Source organism: Cydia pomonella, chromosome 27, assembly GCF_033807575.1.
Source record: "Cydia pomonella isolate Wapato2018A chromosome 27, ilCydPomo1, whole genome shotgun sequence".
NCBI lineage: Eukaryota > Metazoa > Arthropoda > Insecta > Lepidoptera > Tortricidae > Cydia > Cydia pomonella.
This window is the reverse complement of record NC_084729.1, coordinates 8,374,049-8,385,768: the sequence shown is the minus strand read 5'-3', so window position 1 is coordinate 8,385,768 and position 11,720 is coordinate 8,374,049. Positions and strand designations below refer to the sequence as shown.

At 36.7% G+C, this 11,720-nt stretch overlaps 1 long non-coding RNA gene across 1 annotated transcript; it reads left to right on the top strand.

The window, feature by feature from the left end:
• Positions 1-4,435: 4,435 nt before the first annotated feature.
• On the top strand, positions 4,436-11,166 carry LOC133532699 (uncharacterized). Its single transcript, XR_009801738.1, has 2 exons — positions 4,436-4,966; positions 10,925-11,166. It is a non-coding gene; the product is annotated as an uncharacterized LOC133532699 (long non-coding RNA).
• The last annotated feature ends 554 nt before the right edge of the window (positions 11,167-11,720 follow it).

The window sequence follows — 11,720 nt, the reverse complement described above, 5'->3', positions numbered from 1 at the left end:
TCCCACAACGTAGGGTTGAAGCAAAAAAAATTCACCCCCACTTTACGTGTAGGGGAGGTACCCTAAAAAATTTTTTTTAGATTTTATTGTACGACTTTGTCGGCTTTATTGATTTATATATCCATGCCAAATTTCAGCTTTCTAGTACTAACAACCACGGAGCAAAGCCTCGGACAGACAGACGGACATGGCGAAACTATAAGGGTTCCTAGTTGACTACGGAACCCTAAAAAGGTATCAATCGTTGAACCTCGCGGAAACACCTTGTAGCTGTTGTGGTGAAAAATTTAGACATAGACAAAGAACATTTTCATTAAACATCACATGAAATGGCAAAGTTAACAGACAATGACAGTTAATACAAATAAGCCTTATATTTAGATTTGTGATGGTATGGTGAATTTTAGATAGTAATAAACCAAATGGTTCAATCTGCATGACCAAGGGACCCTAAAAAGGGTCCTTGGCTCAGTTTATCGTTGTTTGCATAGGTTCGTTTGCGGACCTTCAAAAAATAATGGCCATTTTTCATCCATCTTTATCACGAGTTAAAAAACGAAACAGTACCCCTAGTGTAAATAAATTCGATTTCGAAACGTGACGTACGCGTTTGCGTTTAGTCTCATTTTGTATTGGATTTAGAAAGAGCGCGCCAAGCGGGACGTTTTGGAAACTCAAAATCCTATACAAAATGAGACTTAACGCAAACGCGTTCGTCACGTTATGCTGTCGATTAAATTTACACTAGGGGTACAGGAATCGACAGTGGCACGACGCGCCGCCTTTTCAATGACTTTTATTTTGTGTGTGTAATTTATTCGATACAATTGGGAGGAGCTTGCCGTGGACCAAGACAAGTGGTACAAACTGGTGTTCTACGACCATATAATGCATGAAGCTTGGTTTAAGAGGAAAGAGGACGGCTGCTTTTCCATACAAACGTAGTCCCCATTTTGCTCTATGGATATTGAAATATTTTTGCTTAATTTGACGTATATTAATAATAGCTATGCCTCTACTTTTGCCTTTTTTCAATTTTTCGTTTATTGTAAAAATTAGGAGCGAAAAATAGTTTTCATATAAATTAATAAATAACTCTTTTAATAAATAAAAAATTCGAAAAAAAATAAATGATATCGGGCATCGATGTGGTCGATATATAACAATTCGTGTCAAAATATTTTTCAATAATATTATTTTTTTTTTGAGAAAGTTAATCTAACACTATATGAACCAAGGTGAGACAAAAATTTTTTTACAGTACATATTGCAACCCAAGCCTTATTGAGCTTACTGTGGGACTTAGTCAATTTGTGTAATAATGTCCTTTAATATTTATTTATTTACTTATTTATATGGTGCTACTTTACTGCACTAGTGCGAAAATTTGCATATTACGTTACTGTGTCGAATATTTAAAGGGCCATATGTACTGTAAAACGTTGTACAATACATGTGCGAATAGGTAATTCGCAACTAGTGTCGAATTTCCTATTTTACGCACTTGTATCGTAATGTACTATTTTCGTAAATTAATATCCATCCAGTGAGGAAAATGAGATGATTATGCGCGGGTCCATTTTCGTCTTAGTGATTACAGAAGCGAAGGTGCGAAGTTGTTAAATTTTATCGTCCTTTGGTTATGCGAAATTAATGCATTTACATATTAACAGTCATTTTAATTGCCATAAATAATACCTGCACTAGTTTTTCAACCTGTATTTGTTACTATGCATTTCATGAACAATTCGTGGTTAGTAAAATAAGTAAATTAATTTATTTATTTTTGTATTCCTTATATCCATATTTATTTCGTATATGCATGATACATTACACGTCAAACATTATAAAGATAAGATAAACACTTAATACATTTTCGATCATTATTAATAAAATAAATCATTATAAATACATATGTATATATGTATGTGTATATGTATTATTATTATTCTCTTTATTCATTTAATATCTTAGATTAGGATTTTTTATAATAAGGATATAAAAGTAAAATATAAAAATACTTACAAAACAATACAAAAGATATAAACACATTATAAAAAACCTAACCTAGGGTGCCGCCAGCAGCGGGGCAGGGCCCAAGCTGCCGGTGGTCAGGGCCGCAGAGAGAGGAACGTACTATCCGCGCCGTGTCCAAGATCACCGCCTTCTGTATCTGACCCTTGATCCAACCACCTAGCGAGAGTCTCTCAAGGTGTTGTTGTTATTATTATTATTATTATCTGTCTTTTACAAATTCTCGGGACCATGGAGTCCCGGACATTTGGAAGGCGTGCGTGGGGCCGAAGCCAACACGTAGAGGCCCCTTGTAATAAGACAATTTACTCTAAAAGTAATGTGACACCAACCGACGATTATCCCTGTTCACACTATAGCAGTGCACCCACGGACAAGCCCCGGTTAGTGTAGGACTATTGTAAGAAAAAGGTACAAAAAGAAACCGGGCTATTGGGTTGAGTTGCTAGTGGACTGGTAACCGAGACTATGGAGGTGACTATGGCACCTGCCCTGATCATATATTATGTTATAAAAACACGAAAAACATGGACAGGTGGTGACTCGCATGGACAGGTGGTGACTCGCATGGACAGGTGGTGACTCGCTTATTATTATGTATACAATGTCAGATTAATAACAAGAATAATCATAAAAGATTTAAAATTTAAGGAAATAAAATTGTCTGCCTCGATAACTAGTGAAAACATGGTTATGGCAGGTGTCCGGACGTCTTTGCAATAATCCACTCTCATTGTCCTCCCAAACTTCAATCTATAGACCGTTTTACTGTTCACTTTTTCTACAATACTCCCAATGCCTGCTGCGACCGGTTCATGAGTGTCAATTGTTGGGCCTGTGAACGGGTTCCAGCAGGCGCTCTACATGACAGTAAAGGTCTCCAAGGGGGCTCTACGTGTTGGATCTATATCCCCACGCAAGCCTATCAAAAGATCGGGTGTTATAGGCCCATGAAATCCAAGGAAATAAAATAACGAAAGTAATTGTAGATTGTTAACAAAGGGTGAACTCTACTTTTCATTTCGAACATGAAATAAGTAAAATACCTACATGTGTTTTTTAAACATGACTAAATATAATTTTTATATAATTTTTGAGGGTACTTTCTATTAGCCATTAAGGTAAAAGTATCTTTATTAATGGAATAGGGAGTTATATCAGAATGGAAATAGAATAACAAATCCATTTAACTCCAATTTTCAATTGGCTATCGTAAAAAAATGAAAAAATTGTACTTGTAAAGCAAATTGCTCTAGTGCTGAAACGTATCACTTTCTGCGCCCTTTTTTAAAACAACAATGATACTCTTTCAGAGCACGCGAAATGTAAAATAATTTAACCAGTATTCTCATGGCTCCACCGCAGTGTTTCAATTTACTAGCGTAATTTAAAATGCTTAATTGGTTATTTTGATCGTTATTGGGTATTTTAATTAATTCAAAATATGCATACTGTTTAATTAAATGTGTAGTAGCAGTTTATACTGGATTCCATGTAGTATGCTTTGTTGTTTGACGACCGGTCTGGCCTAGTGGGTAGTGACCCGCCTATGAAGCCGATGGTCCCGGGCTCAAATCCTGGCAAGGGCATTTATTCGTTTGATGAGCATGGATATTTGTTCCCGAGTCATGGGTGTTTTATATGTATTTAAGTATTTATGTATTATATATATCGTTTTGTCTAAGTAACCTCAACTGGGGACTGGGACTTAGTTAATTTGTGTAATAATCTATAATATTTATTTATTTAAGTATTTATTTATTTATGATCAACATTTAGTGCAGAAATAATGTTTTGGTCTTTTCCGTAGACGTACACTAAACGAAAACAGTAGAAATATGTGTATTTTATTAGTAAATTTGTATTGTGTGAATGTAAATACACATGGATACGCTCGTCCGTACAATGTTAATTTATTTACTTCAAATTCTCCTGTGAGTGAATTGTAAAAAAAAATTATGAGAAATAAAATTCTTTTAAACCGCAATTATGTTTAATTTAATCCATAGCATGCAAGGCGAATACTGGTGTAAAAATGCTTTTTATCGTATTTATTTATAATTAATTAACCGAGAGAAAGCGAAGGTTCCGGTCTGGATGTTTTCATCTACAGGTCGCATTTTTCAATTTTGTTGAGCAGATTCGATAAAGGTATACATATATGATTTTACAGTACATATGGGGCTACTTTATAGCACTAGTGCGAGAAGTAGCATATTACGTTACTGTGTCGAACATTTAAAGGGCCATATGTACTGTAAAACGTTGTACGATACATGTGCGAATAGGTAATTCGCAACTCGTGTCGATTTAAAACACTCCCTTCGGTCGTGTTTTAATTTATCGCCACTCGTTTCGAATTTCATGTTTTTCGCACTTGTATCGTAATGTACTATTTTGGTTACTTAAATTTTCGGAAATATTTCAAAATGGAGGAGCCTTGGGGGTTCGCAGAACCACTAGTTTAGTTTTTAGGGTTTCGTTCCGTTCCAAAGGGTAAAACGGGACTCATTACTAAGACTCTGCTGTCCGTCGGTCTGTCTGTCTGTCACCAGGCTGTAGCTCATGAACCGTGATAGCTAGACAGTTGACATTTTCACAGATGATGTTGCCGCTATAACAAAAAATACTAAAGAGTACGGAACCCTCGGTGGGCAAACCCGACTCGCACTTGCCCGGTTTTTACTTTGTTATTACTTAGTTGTGGGAACATAGTCAATGGTATACATAATTTATGTAAAAAATTTAAATACATAGAAAACACCCACAACTCTGGAAGAAATATTCAGTGCTCACGCACACACACATAAATAAATGCCCTGACCAGGATTTGAATCCGGGACCACCGGTTCCATTGGCAAGGTCACTCATTACCCACTAGACCAGTATCAAATGAAGCATAAATAAGATTTTGGCAAAAATTAAATTTTTGGTAAGTACAAGCTTTTATCGCTGACTGTATTTCTTACCACAGGCAACTAATACTTACCGAGACAATTCCAAAAACCCCAAACACAATTAGCTGATGACCTGCAACTCTATGACCAGTGTCCCGTGACTGACCTTCAGACTTGCATTGAGAAACTTAACCTGGACCTTTTACATATCCAGCAGTGGTCAAACAAGTTCGGCCTTTTTGTAAATCCTTCCAAGTGCCAGGCCATTGTTATCGGTAGTTCCAGACAGCTTGCAAGAATAGACTTGGACGCGATAACACCAGTAAGTTTTGACGGCACTCCAATAAGGTTCAGTCAAAGTGTTAAAGATCTGGGTGTTCTCTTAGATAGTACTCTGAGTTGGAGAGCGCAGGTTACCGAGATCAGTCGAAAGGTCATGGGTTCCCTTCACGCTCTTAATAAATTTAAGCACTTCCTGCCTATCAAAACCAAAGTTTTATTAATTAATTCCCTTATCCTGCCCATTATTGATTATGGTGATGTGTGTTATCCGGACTTAAATGAAGAACTTCTCGACAAATTGGATCGGCTACTCAATAACTGCATTCGCTTCATTTTTTGCCTTCGTATATATGATCATGTCAGATCAGCTCGACGGTACCATAATATTGTATTGTAAATTTATCCCCGACTTACATATGTATGCAAATTTTCGGCTCAATCGAAAATCGGGAAGTGGGTCGAATTCAGCTTCCAAGATTTGACCCACATTAACATACTTATATAGATATACATACATTCCTTATTTAAAAACAAATTATTATCTGTTGACAACCTCAGCTAGCTCGGCTAACTTAGTTACTTTTGTGTGGAAATTTTATTGTTAGTATTAAGTAGGTGTTTTGTTAATTAGTATCATTTGTACTTATTCATATTTATGTTAAGCTCCTATTCTGAATCTTAACTTAAATAATGCATGCTGTGATTGCCTTTAAGTGGGGGATCAATTATAAATGTGCTCTTTTAGTATGTAAAGTACCTGGCCGACCGAGCTTTGCTCGGTTATAACTATTTATTGTACTATGGTGGTGTATAGGTGATAATCTTAACTACATTTTTTCACTAAATTAAACTTGTCTAAAACAATAAAAATTATATATAAATTTGAACACATAAAAAAAAAACAAAAGTTAGGGTAACAGCACCAGTGGCCAGCCAGGGACCAGTAGTCAGCCTTTTAAGTCGTTTATTGGTCATAAATATCTGGTATATTCGATTAAACAAATCGCGAGTAGTCAAATAGGAGCTCTGATTCCTTATTCGTTAATACGTAACGCGACAGGTGCGGTGAGGTATCGGGGAGAGGAAATATACTCGTTCATAAAGGTGATGTTTGTTGACGAGAGCTAGAATGTCATGTCCGCCATATTTTTTACTGCACGTGGTGTTCTTTTAACGCGTGAGAAAAAATATGTTTTAATATAAAAAGTTACTGCTTTTTGTTAATGCTGGGTTTATTGGTTAGTTTATCTATTAAATTGCGTTATATTTTAATAGAAATATCAATATTTAACTTATAAATTGAGGAGGTTGACCACTGGATACCACTTTTTTACAAAAAATCCAGTGCCCAGCCTCCCGCGGCTGACCTTTGGGTTATTAGTTATTTTTTTTGTTTTCGATCCAATACGACCGTTAGAACCGTTACATTTACATTTTCAAATTTAGTTAGGCATGTCTCAGTCAATTTAAAGTAAAACCCAGTAGTCAGCCGCATTTGAAATAACGTTTTAATGCGGCTGACCACTGGGTTTCACGGATCCAGTACTCAGCCATTATCTTCCTTGGTACGTCGCTGCCAAATATTATGAACTTTAACTCATTTAAATAAGGTTCAAAAGTGTATACATACTTTTGTTGAGAAATATTCCAATATCTAACGGGCCCCTGCACGGGTTTCACCAGCATTTAAACCGATTTTAAAAATAATGAATTCTATTAAATAAACAGATTCATTAATAAAAAATAAGAAGATAAATACAGTGTTTATTAGTTTGCAAGAATAATTTTAAGCACCTATGGCCTACAAATTTCGTGGCATGAGAATTGTACTTATAAGAGTATAGGTACCTACCTATACTCTAGCTTCCTACCTAGGAATGATAAATATTATAATATCGTTAACTTTAATACAAATAATAGTGTTTTTTATTTCATTGTTATTAATAGTTTATAAAGGCTGAGTACTGGGTACACAAAGGCTGCTTACTGGATTTTAGAGGCTGACTACTGGAGAAAAGTGCCATTTTTTGTTTAATCTTAATTATAGATATTATAAAGAGGATTGTTATTTTTGGACATACTTTGTTTTAAAACTATAATAAACAATTGATCTAACCATGTTATGCGTTTATTTATCCGACTAATCCTGTAGAAACGTCGAGAGTACAAACTTTAAAAATGCGTTATAAGGCTGACTACTGGTGCCTTTACCCTAGTCACCGGGCGAGATTCGAACCCGTAACACTCGTTTCTAGCCGTCCGCGTCTTAACCCGCTGGACCAGACGGACAGTGGCCGGCAACACGAAATTAGCGACCATATTCTGCGTCGAAAGAAAAACGCATGAAAACTCGAAAACACGCGTTTTCCCAAACGTAAGATTAATCTAGATCGATTGTAGACCCCCAAAAACCCCCATATACCAAATTTCAGCGAAATCATTAGAGCCGTTTCCGAGATCACAGAAATATATATATATACAAGAATTGCTCGTTTAAATGTATGATTATAGTATGTGAATTGTATCTTCAGTTGGTGATCCTAATAAACAAATAAATAAATACTAACAGGGCATTTTAAATTAAAGCTTGTAAAAAAAGAAAAATCTGTACAAAACGGGAAGTAACAGAAATACAGACGGAGAGAAAAATTATGCGTGCGTGAATTATTCCACATTCTACGTAAATAGTCAACCATGAAACGGTGCCGTTCATTAGCTCCACATTTTTGCAGAATATGACACGTTTCGGAATATTGATCTTGATAAGTAAGTTTTCATGTTTTGTTTTAAATAAAGCAGATTTTAATAAAGAAATATAGTATTTTATGCAACAGTTGTATAAGAAGGGTCAAAAAAGACGAGTGGCGTGAGTTACAATATGAGCCGGAGCCGAAGGCGTAGGCGAACATTGTAAAGGAATACGCCACGAGAATACTCTAGGTCCATGGGGTCCCAGCGCGCACAAGTTTTTTGGAGAAATCGCGAAACGTCTGGTTGACGTAACTGGTGACCGAAGAGCTGGCGGCTTCCTCGCACAACGTATCAGTATTGCGATACAACGAGGAAATGCCGCCAGCATCCTTGGTACAATGCCTCAAGGGCCTATTTTAGATATAAGCTAGTTATAGTAATCATCTGTATATATCCATTATGTATATTGTTATTGTCAATAAATAATTCTAAACTTATACAACGTTGCATACAATATTTTTCCTACGAGTCAACAAAAATAAATCTTAATTTAGGTAAACAAAGAAAAAGTATATAGCCAAGACGCGCGAGCATACCTTGTTACGCGCCCAGCCCGCCCCGGACCGCGGCCGGCCGGTCCGCGACACCTTCTCGTAACTCATGAGGCCCTGGTACTTGCTAAATTAAATTTTTGGACAGTTTTTTCTAAATTTTGGCCACAGTAGCCTACGGAGACTAAAAAGCAACGCTAAGCGGTCTTCGTAGTCTATGGGTGTTGCTATATTTCTGACTTATGAAGTAATTATTTGTAAGTTGGCAGCAATGCACTTAGTTTAAAACTGTATTCGTTTTGGTTTTGTTATGTTGGTAGCCATTAATCGCAGTAACGTTATAGCGATTAAAAGCACAAGAGCTTTTATGAGGAATAGACAATATAGACTTTTCTTGAAACCTTTTATGTATGTTCTTATATTCGTGTTAATGAATGCATACATGACAGATAACAGTAGAGGAGTAGGAAAAAATATTATGGTTACTTATGGACTTATGGTTAGGTCTTATTTGAGATAACTTCATATTTGCAATCCCTGGTACTTGTAAGGTAATCGGTTTGAGAAACCCTGGCGTAGAAGATCACAGGAAATAACTATTGGAAACCTAATATCTTTTTTAGGGTTCCGTACCTACCCAAAGGGTAAAACGGGACCCTATTACTAAGACTCCGCTGTCCGTCCGTCTATCACCAGGCTGTATCTCATGAACCGTGATAGTTAGACAGTTGAAATTTTCACAGATGATATATTTCTGTCGCCGCTATAACAGAAAATAATAAAAAATAGAATAAAAATATTTATGGGGGCTCCCATACAACAAACGTGATTTTTTTTGCCGTTTTTTGGGTAATGGTACGGAACCCTTCGTGCGCGTGTCCGACTCGCACTTGGCCGGTTTTTGTGTCCTGAAATGGTAACAGTTTGGAATAAGTACACTTATTACCTGAGCAGCCGTGAAGCGCAACCAAAGAGTACCTATTCGTTTCAGCTCGGGCAAAAATGCCGTTGACTGACCACATTTATTAACCGCATCTCGTGAAATTTTCTAAGTAGGTTTCTTGTATATTGTATGCTACCTATGAATGTGTGTGTGGCTGCGCCCACGATTCATTTTTACTTACTCAATAAAGCAGTGTACTATAAACCAACGCTCCTGTCACTCGTCCCCTCGGCCCTAGGTAGGTATACTTATCAGTGGCGGATCGTTCAAAGAACTCTATTCCCACCGGCTTGTCTAATTTCAGCCCGTTGAGTACTTTCACGATCGGTTTATGGAGAAAAGGAAAGCAAAATTAGCTCCGGGTTCCCTACGAATATTTGTGACGCGCCGCCACTGATACTTATCAAGGTTCGATAGAACTTTTTGTCGATTTAGTGTCTGATTTGTTTTCAAAATGGTGTAACCATGGGATTTGCGAGGTTACCAGCTCAAAGTATATTTGCCGCAGCAGCACCAAGTGACAAGTCGAAGCAATGAAAGTCAGACTCGCAATAGTAGTGCGGTGCCTGCACCCCGTCCGGTTCTATAAGGCCATGATTCCGATGATTAACGTCTTGACTCGCCACCAAGGCTGGTTTATAAAATACCGGTAAAAACCGGTTTAGAAGTATTAGAAAAAAATAAATTATTTTCAGAAAATATTTTATTTGTTTTTATTTCAAGAAGAAACACTACTATATAAATTATAAGCTGAAATAAATGTCATATTACTAAGAAAAAGTATAAAATAAGTAAAAGTATAAGTGTAAGGTACCTGCCGCGATAGCAGAGAACGCTGGTTCGGTTCCAGCGTGGGGCACTGGAGGCCTTGGTCACTTTTTATTAGTATATGTCATTTATTTCAGCTTTAAACCGGTTTATTTCGGTTTTCCTCCGAACTTTTATAAGAATGCGAACGTTTTAAGGACTTCATTGTAACCGGTTCATTCGACGAACGACTAAACGGCCGGGCCGGTTGGCCTGGTGTGCCACGTAAACATAGACACCGACATAGGAATAAACCGGTTTTATTGCTCGAAACCGGTTGATTTGACAAGAACTATTCTAGTAAAAACCGGTTTAAAAATAACGGCGAACGAGTGAAACCGAAATTAAAAGGTTTTGCGCCAAGTACATCATAACGGTTTGGAAATTTAACCGGTTTCCTTACTTTTGCTGCATATAAATATAAATATTATAGGACATTATTACACAAATTGACTAAGTCCCACAGTAAGCTCAATAAGGCTTGTGTTGAGGGTACTTAGACAACGATATATATAATATATAAATATTTATAAATACTTAAATACATAGAAAACACCCATGACTCAGGAACAAATATCCATGCTCATCACACAAATACATGCCCTTACCAGGATTTGAACCCGGGACCATCGACTTCGTAGGCAGGGTCACTACCCACTAGGCCAGACCGGTCGTCAAATAGATATAATATAGATATAAACAGTTGTATTTTTTTCCAGTGTCCGTGCCTCTGATAACTGCCGCACCACAAGGTCCACTTCAACATCCTCAAAGCTACCAATCCCGCAGCTACCAAATTCAACACTACCAACAATCACCACAGGAGTCTCAACAGAGTCAACACAGCTTTGACCCTCTGTCCAGCATAGGGTCATTATTCAAGATGCCTATCGAAATGATTGAAAAAATTGTACCTTAAAATTTGATGTAATTTAAGTTGTTATATATTAAATGCGCCTTATTTTATTTTTTATTTCATAGCATAACAGTATTCCAAAGAACTTTGAAACCAATAGACAATTTCATACACATTACGCATAATTAACGTATCACAGAAGAAGGCCGTTCATTCATAGTCTCGTAGAACCTCGAACATTCTCTAGTTTTATAATTACTTAGTTCTAGTTTTAGTTTTACCAGGCTTCACTGAAAACCAGCGTCCCGTAGTGTGTCGTAAGACTAACTTCGGGACATCAAGCTGAGTGAAGGCCTTTTAGCGCAATTTTCTATGTACAATTAAATATTAATCTAAATCTCTAATCACTAAATCAGGGATCGGAAACCGGTATTTTTTGTATGGGAACGAAAACGGTATTTTTTCGTTCTTTGTTAATTATTTCATTTCTAATCGGGCAATCTAATAATACGAAGTCGTTATCGAAAAACACAACCGAGTCCTATATTTGGAGTATAAAATAAACCGAAATATATGTTTATTTCAAACTTTTTCCAAAAAACCGGTTCCGATCCCTGCACTAAATCTTTTGTAACCTTTTGTGCTAATAAATATTTCTT